Raw genomic sequence first — 15,153 nt, 5'->3', positions numbered from 1 at the left:
GGCCATTTTTCATTCAGATCAAACCACACCAACGTCAGAACGTCGGCTTCCTTGCCTTTTTTCTTCACTAAATTAGTTTTTCCATCTTTAAACTCAGCCCCATGTAAAAATCTTAGGGCATAGACAGAGCGGTAGATGGCTTCTTCGGCACAGCGTAACACGAACAGCCTTGGGTCACACTCATTTCCCTCTGGAGCCTCATGGGCACAGTCCTTACTATCCACCCCTCTTAGCATTCTGGTCTTCTGAGCGACCAATAGACTCACCCACTTAAAGCATCCCGGGGCCTCTCTAGTCTGGGTCTCCAAACTGTTCCAATTTCCTCCTAGAACCAGTTCCGGAGGCTTACGGACTGCGTGGTCAGGTTTACTCTCAGCAACCCCACTCCTGTTACCAGTTTCCTATGTTAGTCTTACATGGATGTGACCAGGCACTTATGTAAAATAACTTAAGGGGAGAAAGGTTTATTCAGACCATAGGCCGTCTTTCTTGCTGGCATCTCTAACCTTTAGGGTGGCAGCATCCAGCATACAAGCTTGTTTTAACCTCTTGACTAAAGCTGGGAGGTTTCCTGTGACCCCGGTGCCCATCCGTAGCACACTCCTCCATGTGAGGGTAGACCTCTAGGTCCATAATCTGTGTGACCCTAAGACTGTGTGCCACTTCCCTCAACACTTCCTTTATCAACTATAGCTAGGAAACACCCAAAGCCCTCTCCAGGGGAGCTCGTTATGGATCCTCCGAGACGACGGCCATCATAGTGTCATCATCTGGGATGGTGGCAAGCAGAACAGTTACATGGGTGATAAACTCCTTCTTGACACAGGGAAGTAGGGCCCTGCCCAGTGAGTAGGCCGTTGTTCGGGTATCAAATTCGCCCACTCAGTCCTACCAGGAACCTCCAGCTCTCCCCGGCTCATGCTCCCAGGACGGCACTTGACCCCTGGCTTCTTCTACCTTCTTTTCTAATCTGATTTAGAATCTGAGAAGAGGATTTGCTTATGGCCTCCAAGCTCCAGGTATAATTAAGGAAGATACCGTGACCCAATGGTCAGACCACAGACTTTAGGAACTGTTGGAATTGTTTTTTTCCCCTATGCCTGGTCTAGCTCCCAAATATAACACAGAGACCTGTTACATTGTAATAAGCTTCAGACACCACACATGGGCAGATATTGGTCTGTTCTAACCTGACTGTGCTGGCCTGGCCTACTTCCCAGTCGTGTGCCCAATGCTACTTGCCATCTAGTCTCACCCTGGCTGCATCCTGTTCCATTTTGTGCCCATGGTAACTGCCCCATGGTAACAACCTCCTCCTCGTGGCATGGCAACCTTCTCCTTCCCCCTCTCTCTGGCTGGGACCCCAGGACTGGGAATGGAAGTCCCGCCTACTGTCTCCTCTCCCCAGACATTTGTTATTCAGCTTCTTTACTAACCAACCAGAGATAACCAGGGAGTAATTTTCACACAACAGTGAGACAGGTGATTCCTCAACAGCAATGACAATACCAGAATCTGTTAGCATTTAGCTCACTGCCAGTTCAATGACTAGTAGCTGAATGTACAGAGACACATCTTCATGCTATGTGAGTGAAGGTCTACATCTCCCCCTTTTAGTCCAAGAAGTGGCTTTTTCTCTAACACCAATAAACTATACACAATAAGAGTAATTGTAAAAACTATCATGTAAGAATTACATTCACAATGTCCAGTCCATTTGTATTTGGCAACCTTGGAGAAAGCATTCCATTATCTGTCTTGCTGAATCCAAAGTTCTCTGCATAGATCACTTTCCTATTACCACCCATGCCTTTATACCCTCTAACTTTCACAACTTCAGTTAACAAACCTTAAAACACCTGCTTACATCTTCCCCCAGCCTTCATAAAACACCTTCTTTTCCACTTTCTAACCTTCATTTATCAATCTTAAAGCAGCTTCTTAGAACTTGAACTTTTACTTCCTCCAGCCTTCATGACTTGCATTGACCATCCTTAAAACATCTCTTTAGGTCCTAAAATACTTTCTTAGATCGTTCACAACTTAATCTCATATGTGAGACTATACCTGTCTGATCTTCAACTCTATCAGAGACCTGAGGAGGAGGATACATATTACCTGAGTAGACAGGAAGTACAGTGCAAGCAGCTTCCAAAAACTATAGACATGACAGAGGCAGCTGGCTTCCTAGAAAGCCACCTAGTATTTCTCAGAAACTCTGGGGGCATCATCTCCGGCCTTCTGGCCTAGTATATGACAGACTTTTCTGTGAAATAGGAATTACGAAGGACTGCCTACCTTGTCTTGGATAAGTTCAGCAATGACTTCTTCCATGTTCTACGTGTCCACAACTTGGACAGCATGCTGTCTGAAGTTGAAGAGAGGATAGTTTTTTTTGTCACTTTTGAAGCAAACTTCATATGGAGGTTTTTTTTGATGCCCATTATCTTCTTTGAAATAGAACAGGAGTGCTACCAGGAACAGACATGTCTCACTGTCAAAAGCCTTTTTTACTAATAAAACACCTTTAAATGCTATATTATGTGGCCATGCAGTGTTTTTGGAGACCATCTATCTATAGTATATCTGAATAGGCAAACATTGCTCATTTCTGGCTATTACCTAGGAAACATATTTCTGTAATTAACTAAACTAGTATCTAACTTGACCATGAGTTTGATTGACTATCTGCTAACTTGTACTACTTAATTATCCTAAACAGTTCATAATAGCAGCTTTCAAAAGGACTAGGACTTCATATTGCATTATTAAATGAGTTGCATAGTTTCAACACCTTACACAAGAGTTGAAACACATATGCACAGTAGCATTTTCCTACATACGTCCTCACACTTTGGAAATGGGTTGTTGCTCTCTTTGAGGGGCCCTAAGGAAACTAGGATAACAGCCAAGTACTGGGAGAACTGTTTCTTTTGCTCTCAGGCTATGTGTGACAGCAAGTACAGGTCTTAGCTGAAGTCCTGGATGAAGCAGTCTCTAAGTCTGGACCAACGGTGGCCAGCCGCTTTGAAGCTGTCCTGGAAGCGTGTGAGGCTGGATCTAGCAGGATGCAGGAATAAATGATACCTCAGCATCTCAGGATCTCAGTATCTTTCTCAACATCATCGAGGGTGAATCTTACCAGGGATGCTTTAACTTCACTGGTGTCTGGTCATTTTGTTCTGTAAACACGTAAACACCCACAGGTAATATATACATTTTTGTGTAAACACAAGTATGGAATATACAATGTGTACAATTTAGCTAAAGATGGATCTCTGTTCCTTGTTTGAGCAGACGAAAGGCACCTGTCTTTCTTCACTAGCCTTTCTGGAATTTATAACCAAACTGTAATACAAAATTTCACTCATGCTACGTGAACCGATGGCATGATAAATTCTGAGGACTCTGTAGCTAGCAAGACTTATTGGCTACGTAGAAACATTTTGCCGTGTCTCAGCCAGTCTCAGATGTATTTCCATGTAGAGGGGTCAACAATACATGTTACCTGCTTTGTTGGTCTTTTTCATTTCTTTTTCTCTGCAGTAAAGATCTTCAAGAGGTCTCTCCCAGTCACATCTGATCTTTATTATTTTGGGTAGAATCCATAGCTTTTTTTTCTCCTGTTGAAAGAAATGCAAAACCTCTTCCCCAATGTAACACACTCCCTGCCTTCCATTCTGAAGTTAAGCATCCTTAAAATAGACGGGCTAACGTGCCAAGACTGATTATTTCACTTCTTTGCTGGGACATCTTGGAAAGGCTGCTTAACTTCTGAGCTCAGTCCCTTACGTGTGAGTTGACAATTTCTATGCGGTAGGGCCGAAGTTAAGTCTGGGAAGCTATGTGTGTTGTTAAGTCTCAGGAGCGACTGTGTTAACTACTATTCTCTGTGTTGGGGACAGTGCTTCTCTGACTAAAGAGTACCTGAGTGGTGGCCCTGCCCCTGCGGCTTCTCTCACTGGTAGAGTCATGAACCAAGAACAGCCTGGGATCTCTGGCCAGTTGCATTGTGACACGAGCAGGTGGCATCGTCTTTGCGATCCTCCCCAAACCGTCTTTTTTTTTTTTTTTTTTTTTTTTTTTTTGGTTTTTCAAGACAGAGTTTCTCTGTTCTTTGCTGTCCTGGACTTGCTTTGTAGACTAGGCTGGGCTCGAACTCACAGTGATCTGCCTGCCTCTGTCTCCTGAGTGTTGGGATTAAAGGCATGCACCACCAAGCCTGGTCTGTCTTTATCATATAGAAGTGAATTATGAACTCTGATGAACTCTGGAGGAAGCTTGACAAAGCATGGCCACCATGTATCTCGGATCCTCCTCCATGGTGCGGGTGGGCATTTAGGGAGGCTGTAGCAGTTTCTACTCTGCAGGATGCTTTGGGGAATCTGGTGAGTATGAAGTGACTAGCCACAGTGAGCTGTGGGCACACTGGAACACCAAACTGGCATGCTCGCTATTGCTGTTATTTTTCTGCTGGGGGAAAACTGTGTTAGAGCCTTGAGTCCCCTGTACAGGGTCCAGGCACAGTGGAGGACTGACGCCAGATTGAGGAAAATGAGCAGGAACTTGGCAACATGCTGCCTGAGTTAGAAACCACCATTTCTGAATTGTGTGACTTTGAGTGGGTGCACAAACCTCTCTGAATTTCAGCATCACCTGTAACGCAGGAGAGGTGGCAGCCACAGCATCTGCTTTCCCAGGGCTGTTGAAATAACCCTGTTTCCAGCTCTGGCTCTTCCGTTTCTTTGCTGGGACATGGTGAGCAGGTTGAAAATTCCGTCGATGGGATGCATATGTATACGGAAGCAAACTCCATATATGATATACTTAACATGGTGTCCAGCACCCGCAAAAGCCTGGCGAGGACCAGTATTTACTATTCTTGCCTGAGGGGCTCACTGCACAGAGGGGACTCTGAAGCCACCCTTTCTGCCTCCACTTCATTTGGAGATGAAGAAACAGGCCAAAGATGTTACATGAGGCATTTGGGAATGAGATAATTCATGGCAGTGCTAAATTATGCAGGGCAGACCATTAGGAAAGAAACGATGTATAATAAAGAGCTAATGGGGCGGGACAGAGAGGGAGTATCCCAGGAGACATGGAGGAGCAAAGAGGATGTGCTGGGAGGATGGATGACCTGGATGGGAGAATAGGAGTCACACCAATCTCAGTGTGAGTGACACAGCAATCACAGAAAACACAACACACACACACACACACACACACACACACACACACACACACACACAGATATAAAACAGCACCCGACCTACCAGGTCCTCAGACAGGAACTCTGTCTGTAACAACCTCTCCTCTTTTTCTTTCCATTCAGAACAAGCACATGTTCCCCCCGTGGCTTTCATGCAGATGTGACAGTCAGGAAGGGTGTGGAGACGCTGCAGTAACAAACAGCCCCAAGAAGTAGCACGGCTTGTCTCCAAATGCTCTCTGAGGTCACAGAGGGAGGGGGAACTGGCTTCTCAGTAATACAGGGGCAATCCCTGAGGGAGGTTCTTGGGGTGTCACCATCTCAGTCTCTGCCAGAGGGAAGCAGGACAGGGATATTGGGCTCTGACTCTCAGGGTTTCCCACCTGGAAGGGACAGCCCACCTCCACTCACCTCCATTTCATTGGCCAAACAGAGTTCCTGGCCACCTCTGAGAGAAAGGCCCAGGAGATGCGAGTCCTCTCGTGTACCTGAAGGAAGACTGGACCCTGGTCCTCCGCCTGTGCAGGTTCAGACCTGAGACTTCCAATCTCACGCTCTACTCTGACCAGCCCTGTTTCCTGACATACTTTGGAAGTGATCCATTTCATTAATGGCTATAATTTATTTAATGACTGTTCTATTGATATAATTCAGATGGCTTCATTTTATTTCTACTATTGTAAGTAATACCACAATTACAATTTTATTCCTTAATTTCCTCTAGGTTTCTGTTCTGTTAGAGTCATCTCTAGGGAGACGTAGGGGGGAAACAGCTCCAAGTCTTAAAAGCTGCTCACACCTGGGATTTGTAGCATGGGTAGTTGTGGCTAGTGGGAGGGCACTTGCGAACGGCCATTGGCTACTCTTGGCCTAGTCACTGGAGTCACATGTGTGTCCTTAAGAGGTGTTGCTGAACAAAGCAATGACACCTGGGTCTGGGGTCAGGGACACCCTGCACTGATGTGCTGGCATCTGGATCATCCCTTCTTGGCCCAAATCTCATCCTTGTGGAAAGAGACCATAAGCACACCCTGTCCAACTCACTCATCAGTGAGCAGCATTGGGAGGTGTGGGCGTGGTTCTGTCACCAGGGCAGCCCTCAGCTGCAAGGTCGAGGTGGTAGGCAGCATGACGAGGAGGGAAGGCAAGGCAGGCACTCATTCATTCCACGTGGCTTCAGCTGGCAGGAACCCAGGCCAGGAATGGGGTCCTTCCTAAGGTTCCAGGGAGAGATGCACTTGATTCCCAGATGTTGGGCAGATCAGGAAGGATGTTGGGAAAGTCATCTGTGTGGGACCACCAGGCTGAAAACAAGAGCAAAGGCAAGAAACTCACCTGTTGCCTGTTCTGAGACAGAATAGGCGAGAGTGGCCAGTGTCCAAGAGATGCGGGGGGGTGGGTCATGAGGGCCTTGTCAGGAGAGCAGAACAACCCCAACACCTCCTCTTCTCCCACAGGCAATGGAGGTAAAGTTGGCCAGGTCACCTGCAGCCTGCAATCCAAGACCAGTGTCACTTCTGCTCACCAGCCTCCGAGACAAGCATGCAGTCCTCCCATAAGTCTGAAATACAGTGTTCTATAGCCCTTGCCCACCCCACCCTTCCACCTTGTCTCTTTCCATCCCTTTCCCCTGATGGCTCTAGGCCCAAAGTCCAAGAGCAAAGGGCTCTACCCGTGACATCATCTAAATGCAACCACTGGCAAAGAGAACTCAGCCTCTGTGACAGGTGGTCACATCTTGGGAGGTGAGGGATCCTCCAGGCCATGCATGGGCCTGGTAGGCGACAGAGCACAACCCATCAAGCCACAGTGCCTCTTCTGCCCTTGATATGAGCGTGTGTGAGTGCAATGGCGGGGGGGAGGGTCTCTCATTCTGTTACCTAACTTGGGGTCACAGTCTGTACCCCAAGAAGCCAGGTATGACCACCTGTCCTGGACAACAGTCAAAAAATTTTAAAGGAGGGGATTCATTCAACTTGGTCACGTTGGGAAGGGGAACAGAGAGATCCATCCAGTGACCCTCCTAGGTCTATCTTCACAGTCCTCAGTGAGATTAAGGTTTAAGAGGGTGGGGGGAATACGTGTCTCTCAGCAGTCTAGGTCAAGGTGTGGTCCAAGCCCCATTTTCAAATGATTGTCTTTGTAAGGCTGTAAATCTCACTCCTTTAGACAAGGGTTCTGGGGAGAAGCTGTGGCTGGCCCAGGTTTGAGATTCCAGCATGAGATTTCTGAGGAGGGGTTCTAAGTCCTTTGTTTTGAGTGTCTCTTGGGAATATATTCAACCCTGCCAGGTCAATTACAACTCTTACCAGTGAGGGGACACGGCCAGATGAAGAAGAATTGCACAGAGAGAAGCTGCCATGAGCCTAGGGTAGGGAGACAGATCAGGGACTCTCTGGGTACCTGAAGAGCTTCCAGCTTTGCAGAAGCTCTAGTCTCCTAGAAGATCCATGGGACACCTCGCACCCCGTGCAACCCCTCCCCCTCCCTGCGCAGTCTCCCTTTGCCATGCTGGAATGAACGGGTCTCCGCTACTTGCCCAGTTCTGACTCAGGCACCAAGGAAACCTATTTATTTTTAAAACTGCTTTTTTAAAAAAGCACCCTTTCCAACAATGAGTGTGTCTACTTGGAGAGGTCTTGTCAAACGAGAGGAACGAGGCGTTTGCAAAGCGATGTGGAAATTAAACCCGCAATCTGGGCGCACGCTTGTTTGACAAGTGATAATTAACTACTGACAATATAATTTCGGTTTGGATGCAAATGTGTTTTTCATTAAAAAGTCATCAAGGAAGAAGATGTATGAATGGCCCACGAGTGCTGGAGAAGGCTCTCCACATCCTTCGTCATCAAAGGAATGTGATTAAAGCCACCAGGTGATGCCGTCGGGTCCCTGCTACCAAGGCTAAAATTGGAAAGGCTAAAGATAACAAGTGTTGGTGAGGACACAGAACTGAACCCTCACGTGGTGTCTTAGTTACTCTTCCTGTTGCTATGATGAAACACCTGATGGAAACACCTTAAGGGAGGAAGAGCTTATCCTGCCTCACGGTTCAAGGATGCAGCCCATCATGGGAGGGACACCATGGTGGCAGAAGCACAAGGTGACTGTCACTTTTTATCTCCGGTTAGGAAGCAGACAGAGATGGACACTAGAGTCCACTTAGCCTCTTCCTTCTCACACATTGGGCCGCCCCAGCTGAGTTAACCTCATCTAGATAACCCCTCCCAGGAGTGTCTAGAGCCCGGTCTGCTAGGTGACATAGCTATCACTAGTTCAAAGAGGAAGAGGAGGAGGAGGAGGAGGAAGGGGAAGCAAGGAAGGAAAGAAAAGAACTCTTGCAATTGTATTGTTGTGTAACAGTCACCAAATTGATCAGTTTAGCTCATACACAATATTAGGTCATCTTCACCTGGCCTTCCCATGAGACCAGCGGACTTTTCCTCTGAAGTCAACCTGTGCCCTATCTGGGCTCTGTCCTTGAAGGGGACTTTGTGACATTGAGTGAGGGGTTGTTTCCAAACCCCTGAAGGCCACACTGTTCTGGGGGGCAGACCTCTGCAAATCCAAGCTTCTGGTATTGTGGCGAGCGATAGGTCCTCAAGCCCCTAATCCCTAAACCTGAGATTCGACTGTGCCAGCGGGAAAAGCGCACCATGCCAGACCAAGTGCTGCGCTGTGCCCACACTCTCTGTCTGAAAGAAGCTGGCTCACATTTCAGAGGCGCCACCTCCATTTCTTCCTCGTTTCCTTTTAGAGCTCTTTGCTTTAAGAGCAATTTGTACAGATCAAGGCCACTTTGAAGAATGCAGCCAAGTCAAGAGGAGGATTTCCACCTCCCTCTCTGCCAGGCCCTTCTCCAGTCTGCCTTTTCTCTGGAAGCAGCAGACGCTTCCCAGCGCAGACATAGCCCGGAAGAGCCGCGCTTGGCCTGCACAGTGAGACGGGGCCCTGTCGGGGAGTAGGTGGCACCTACAGCCCCCTGCTGACCATCTTGCAATGAGAACCTGGGTCCAAATGGAGTCTGGGGTGCAGTCTCCTCGGGATCTGACTCAGCAGTATCTTGCCTGCAGGAGCCTGCCAAGCCTCATTACACACAGGGCAATAGTTGTCTACAGTCTTAAGGCATCAAGTGAGGCAGAAAGTCAAGCAGACACAAAAGTACATTGGAAGCAAACTGCCCATGAGCCAGGCAGGTAGAGTGACCATAGATGACAGAGGATCAGGTGCTGGGGGAATGTGAGGCTCCTCTGTAAAGCAAGGCTGAACTTAAAGGCAATTTAGGAAGCACACAGTATAGGAATAAACTCCATCCCCTCAATCTTTTTTTTAAATAATGATTTTATTTATTCATTGAAAATTCAATGCATGTCTACAATATTTATTAGTCTTAGACACTTCCAGCTACCTCACTAGAGCTGGCCCCCCACTGAGGACCCACCTACTTACTGAGTCCAGATGATGCTGATCATATGCAAATGGCCTGAGGCCATCCACTGGGGCACTGGCCATCTACCAGAGGCCACACTCTTCAAAGAAAAAGTCAGACTTCTTCTCTCTGCAGCCATCAGCTGTGTCAACAGCTCCTCACATAGGGATGAGACCTCCAAAGTGCCCCTCCCCCATCCATGCTGGGATTAGGACCGGCTTGGTTTTATGCAAGCACCCATAGCTTTTGTGAAGTGATGAGTGTATCAGCCATGTCATGGATAGAGAACAGTATGTCACAGCTGTCCTCTCTATTTGCCAACCCTTATATTCTTTTCTTAGGAGGGGGTGGCATTGAGACAGGGTTTCTCTGTGACCCTGGCTGTCCTGGAACTCATTCTGTAGACCAGGCTGGCCTTGAACTCAGAGATCCGCCTGCCTCTGCCTCTCAAGTGCTGGAATTAAAGGTGTGCGCCACCACTGCCTGGCTCCAGCTTGTATACTCTTTCTGCTCCTCCTTCCATGAGGTCTCCTAAGCCATTTTTCTCCTAGGTAGCTACTTTGAGCCAGATGCTGCACCAAAGACATAACAAGAATGTCCAGAGCTGAAGCCACTGCCAGCCTCTGTCTGGAGTGATCCCAATTTCTTCCTTCCCAGGGCTCCTCCTCATACCATTGGAAGGATCCTACTTTATCAGGGGCGTGTGTGTGTGTGTGTGTGTGTGTGTGTGTGTGTGTGTGTGTGTGTGTGTGTGTGTGATCAAGTAGAGATGGATTTTCCTAGTCTCCTAGAACCCAACCTTCTGAATTCTCCCAACCTGAGCTCCGCCCCAGCCTTGGGGTTTTCCTGGTTGACCACAGAGAGAGAATCCATCTCTTTCTCATCCCAGGCCACACAACAAGCCTTCCCATGTCTGTATTAATCACATCTCTCCGAGGTTAATTTGTAGGGAGACAATGGAAATGTGTTATTTAAATAGCGATTATTAAAATCATGCTGAGGGGGGTTGCTACATAATAACTAATTATCTGCGACCTAATTGGGAAAACAATACAGTCGGTTCTGTTTAGCTTCAGAGTTAATCCTGATGAGCACACAGTGCACTCGCTCAGTGTGTGGTATTTGTTCTATCACATTCTTATGATCTCCAAGGTGTTGTCCCTTGAGAAGCCTTCTCTGATTGGATAATGCTCATCTGACAAGAAACACGGCTCCCTGTTTACAACTTCCTTTTCCTCATTGTCACTCAGGACATATGGAGCCATTTAGCCATTGGTTTGTGCAGTGATCCACCTGCTTACCGTGTGCTGAAGTTGTGATCCACTTGCTTACTGTGTGCTGTGGTCAGTGATCCACCTGGTTACCATGTGCTGAGGTCAGTGATTCACCTGCTTACCATGTGCTGTGGTCAGTGATCCACCTGGTTACCATGTGCTGAGGTCAGTGATTCACCTGCTTACCATGTGCTGAGGTCAGTGATTCACCTGCTTACCATGTGCTGTGGTCAGTGATCCACCTTCTTTCTGTATGTTGTGGTTTGAGTGTGAAATGTCCCCCTTAGGCTCACATTCACATTTTGAAGACTTGTTTTTTAGCTTGAGGCACTGGAAGGTTGAGGAACCTTCTGGAAATGGAGCCTTGCTAACATATGGGGAGCCGAGCCCTATTCCCTGTTCTTTCTGTTTCCTGAGGGTGGGTGCAATGTGATTAGCCAGCTTCCTTGTTCCCATGTGCTTTTCTGTCACTGTGATTTAAACACACACACACACACACACACACACACACACACACACACACGAAAAAAAATTGCTCCAAAATAACTGAGGGCAGGAAATGGTTTGTTTCAGCTGACATGTTCAGATCACAGGCCATTATTGATGGGAATCTCAGCAGGAACTCAAATGGAGCATGGTTTTGAAGCAGACAGGAGGAATGCTGCTTGCTGGCCCTCTCACTGGTTCATGCTCGGCTCGTTTTCTTATGCATCCCAGACCCAGCTGCCTAGGAATGGTGCTGCCCACAGTGGACTAGGACGTCCCACATCAATCATCAACAAGACAAACTGTAGCAGAAGTGCCCACAGACCAATCTGAGCTAAGCAGTTCCTCAGCTGAGGTTCCTGCTTCCCAGATCACTCCAGGTTGTATCAAATTGACAATAAGAACTAACCAGCAAGTTCTGGCTCCTTCCGCCATGCGTTCTTGCACTGCTGCCATGCCTTCCTTCCCCCTCTGAGTCTCTGAGTCAAAATGAGCCCTTTGTCCCTTAAGTTGCCTTTGTCAGGGAAAGCAGCCAAGGCATCGAATCTCCATCCGTTTGCCTCTTGGGCAGGTTGGTTTTCTTTCTCATGCTTCTCGATGTTACCTTCTTCCCCACTTCACACCTCAGCCTAGTCATTCCACGAGCCATGCTTCCTCTTCATTCTTTCTTCCCTCGCTCCTCTACATTCCTGGTTCTTTTTATTTATTTTATTTGATTTTATTTTCCACTCCTGGTTCTTAAATGGGCCAGTGGCTTCTTCGGTTGCTGCACTCAGTCACTGGCTCATTCATCCACTCATCCTTCAGTGTGCTTTCCATTCATCAATTTGTTCGTTCATTCATTATTTCTTGGCTCATTCATTTGCTCAATGTTTCAGTCCCTTGTCAATCTATTCAATGTTGGATGATTTACTCATCATTATGTAGTGTTTTGTATGAGTCTGTCCAGTGTGACTACAGCCCAGCATCACTGCTTGTTCTGGGCTTGCTCAGCTACTTAAATTCCTTCTTTCCTTCCTTCCTTCCTTCCTACCTACCTTCCTTCCTTCCTTCCTCTTTCTTTCTTTCTTTCTTTCTTTCTTTCTTTCTTTCTTTCTTTCTTTCTTTCTTTCTCTCTTGTGTATATATGTGGGTGAGTGGGTGCCACAGCATGTGTGTGGATGGAGATCAGAAGACAACTTAAGGAATCAGATCCTCTCTTCTCACCATGTGGGGCTCGGGAATCAAACTTAGATCCTTAAGCTTGGTGACAAGTGTCTTTACCAGCGTAGCTACCAGTTCCATTCTTTATTGGGCCTTATTTCTGAAAAGTATGTGTGTGTGTGTGTGTGTGTGTGTGTGTGTGTGTGTGTGTGTGTGCACGCATATGTGTATGTGCACATATGGTGCAGTCCCTGGAGCTAGAGTTACAGGTGGGTATGAGGAGTCCAACATGGAACTCAGGTCCTCTGGAAGATCAATAAGCACCCTTAACCACTGAGCCATCCATCCATCTCTCTAGCCCTGGGCTTATGTTTTCATCACACCATAATGTAACAGAGGGCTTACCGAGAAGAAAGCACACAAGACCTTGTGGGGTTCTTGGAATTTTCTGAACATGAACATGGTTGCAGGGTTAAGTGCACAGGTCAATAATGAGACTGTCGCTAGTCCCCCAGAAGTGCCTTCATCCCCTGAATGTCACTCATTCTGCTCCTCAAGTCAGGACACTGCATGTCACCCAACTGTCACACGAATGCAGCTGCGCTGTCTTGGACCCCTATGCGTCCCATTTCCTGTAGGTCCAGGATTACACCTGGCAGTGTTCATAGGCTGTCATGCTGAACATGGCATTGTTTAGTCCTGTCTTCCCTGAGTGGTTCTTGTGAACTGGACAAATACTCAAGCCGTTTGAGATCCTGTGCGTTCCAGTGTTGTGCTGACGTAAGCACTGCCACTGGCATGTGTTTTTGTGTTAGAACGCGGATGAGTGTCTGGCGAGTGACACGTTGAGGTGGAATCACTGCATTGTGCCTGTGTCACATCCAGGGTCATCAGCAGATGCTGCCAAATGGTCTGCAGAGTTCCTTTTGCAGTTATGCTCCTACCAGAAGTGTCCAGGGCCACAGTTTGCCAAATATCCTTGCCTGACCATTGGGCTACATTAGGTCCCTTTTGTCCAGATGCTCCTGAGTCTTCACTCCTGGAACTTTGTGTAGGGCCCCCTGGCCCCCCACCCCCACCCCGTGTGCTGACTTTGGCTCCTTTCAGGACCTGGCAGTGGAGATGCTCACTCAAGCTGTCCTGAGTGATGTCATCAGAGCTTGACACTGAATGACTGCTCACATGGGGGCCTTCCTTGCAGGAAGAATCTCCCACGTGTGTGACCTACTCCCTTGATCAGACGTTCTGCAGAGGGCTGCAGTCTTTGCCAAATCTAGCATGGGTCCTACACTCGAGGGGTTCAGCGTGTTGGAGACAGGGTGTGGAATTTTCATTATGATGTATGAAATGAGGACAGTTGTATGTGGGAGGAAAGATAGATGGAGGACGTTTCATACGGAGAAGAACGCGGGAATGGACATTCGGAGAGGAATGTGGTTCGGTAGGCAATTTCAAGCTCAAACCCTAGTTCCTGGAAGATGCTAGCCCAGTCTTCATGAGTAGGATGCATCAAGACACTGAGTGTGCTCAGGTCGCGGCGAGGCCAGCGCACCGCAGCCATGATGGAGGCTGATGTGAATCCAAAGGCCTATCCCCTTGAAGATGCCCACCTTACCAAGAAGCTACTGGACCTTGTTCAGCAGTCGTGCAACTACAAGCAGCTTCAGAAAGGAGTCAATGAAGCCACCAATGCCCCTGGAGGCATCTCTGATTTCATTGTGATGGCAGCAGACGCCGAGCCCTTGGAGATAGATCATCCTGCACCTCCCACTGCTGTGTGAAGACAAGAATGTCCCCTATGTATTTGTGTGCTCCAAGCAGGCTTTAAGACGTGCCTGTGCGGTCTCTAGGCCTGTCATTGCCTGTTCTGTTACCATCGAGGAAGGCTCTCAGCTAAAGCAGCAGATCCAGTCTATCCAGCGGTCTATTAAAAGGCTCTTGGTGTAGGCCTGTGGCCTCTGCCCTTTCCTGTCTGCTCCCACACTATTTGTGTTTCATATTGTGTTAGCATGTAATGTTTTCAGCCAGTTTCTATTATAAATATACTACCAAAAAAAAAAAAAAGACACTGAGCGTGTATCCAGATGCTTATCAGACTGTTAGAAACCAAGGCCACTGGGAAAGGCCCAGAGGCAGAGTAAGATACCTGAGAGGAGACTCAGCTCTGTGCCCCTTTGTGGTGTGCAGCTATCGGAGTCCATTTTAGTACAAGGTTTCTTCTTCTGACTCACAGTGTGACCTGAGACATGCTCTATCATCTTGGGAGTCTCAGGCGCCACAGTTGTGCTACTTTCATGAGATGAGGGTAACAGAACTCAAGTCGTGGGACTCCAGGTCAGATGGAGGAGGTGGCAGTGAAGGTCTCAGGCTCTGAACCTCTGTCTGCCACACCTTCACTGAGTTCAAGGGGTGCTCCTCACACTTGTCCCCTGTGTTTTTCTGGGATCGCCATCCTCGCCGGTCTTTTACCTTCTTGGTTTCTCTTTCACTTACTGTCGTAGATCCAGGGTGACTGGCCAATGGTTGTGCACACTGAGGAAGCTGAGTCACAGAGCAGGATGGCGGGTGGTGCGCTCAAAGCCCTGTGGCTTGCTCCCAGGAACTTCTGC

General features: G+C 47.8%; 1 pseudogene across 1 annotated transcript; it reads left to right on the top strand.

Annotated features, from left to right (window-relative positions):
- The first annotated feature begins 14,103 nt into the window (after positions 1 to 14,103).
- On the top strand, positions 14,104 to 14,531 carry LOC311600284 (NHP2-like protein 1; annotated as a pseudogene). The gene has a single exon. The product of its transcript is annotated as an NHP2-like protein 1 (transcript).
- Positions 14,532 to 15,153: the final 622 nt, after the last annotated feature.

This window comes from Acomys minous, assembly GCF_964271855.1.
Source record: "Acomys minous genome assembly, chromosome: 6".
NCBI lineage: Eukaryota > Metazoa > Chordata > Mammalia > Rodentia > Muridae > Acomys > Acomys minous.
The sequence above is the reverse complement of the archived record's forward strand: the minus strand, read 5'-3'. Positions and strand labels throughout refer to the sequence as shown.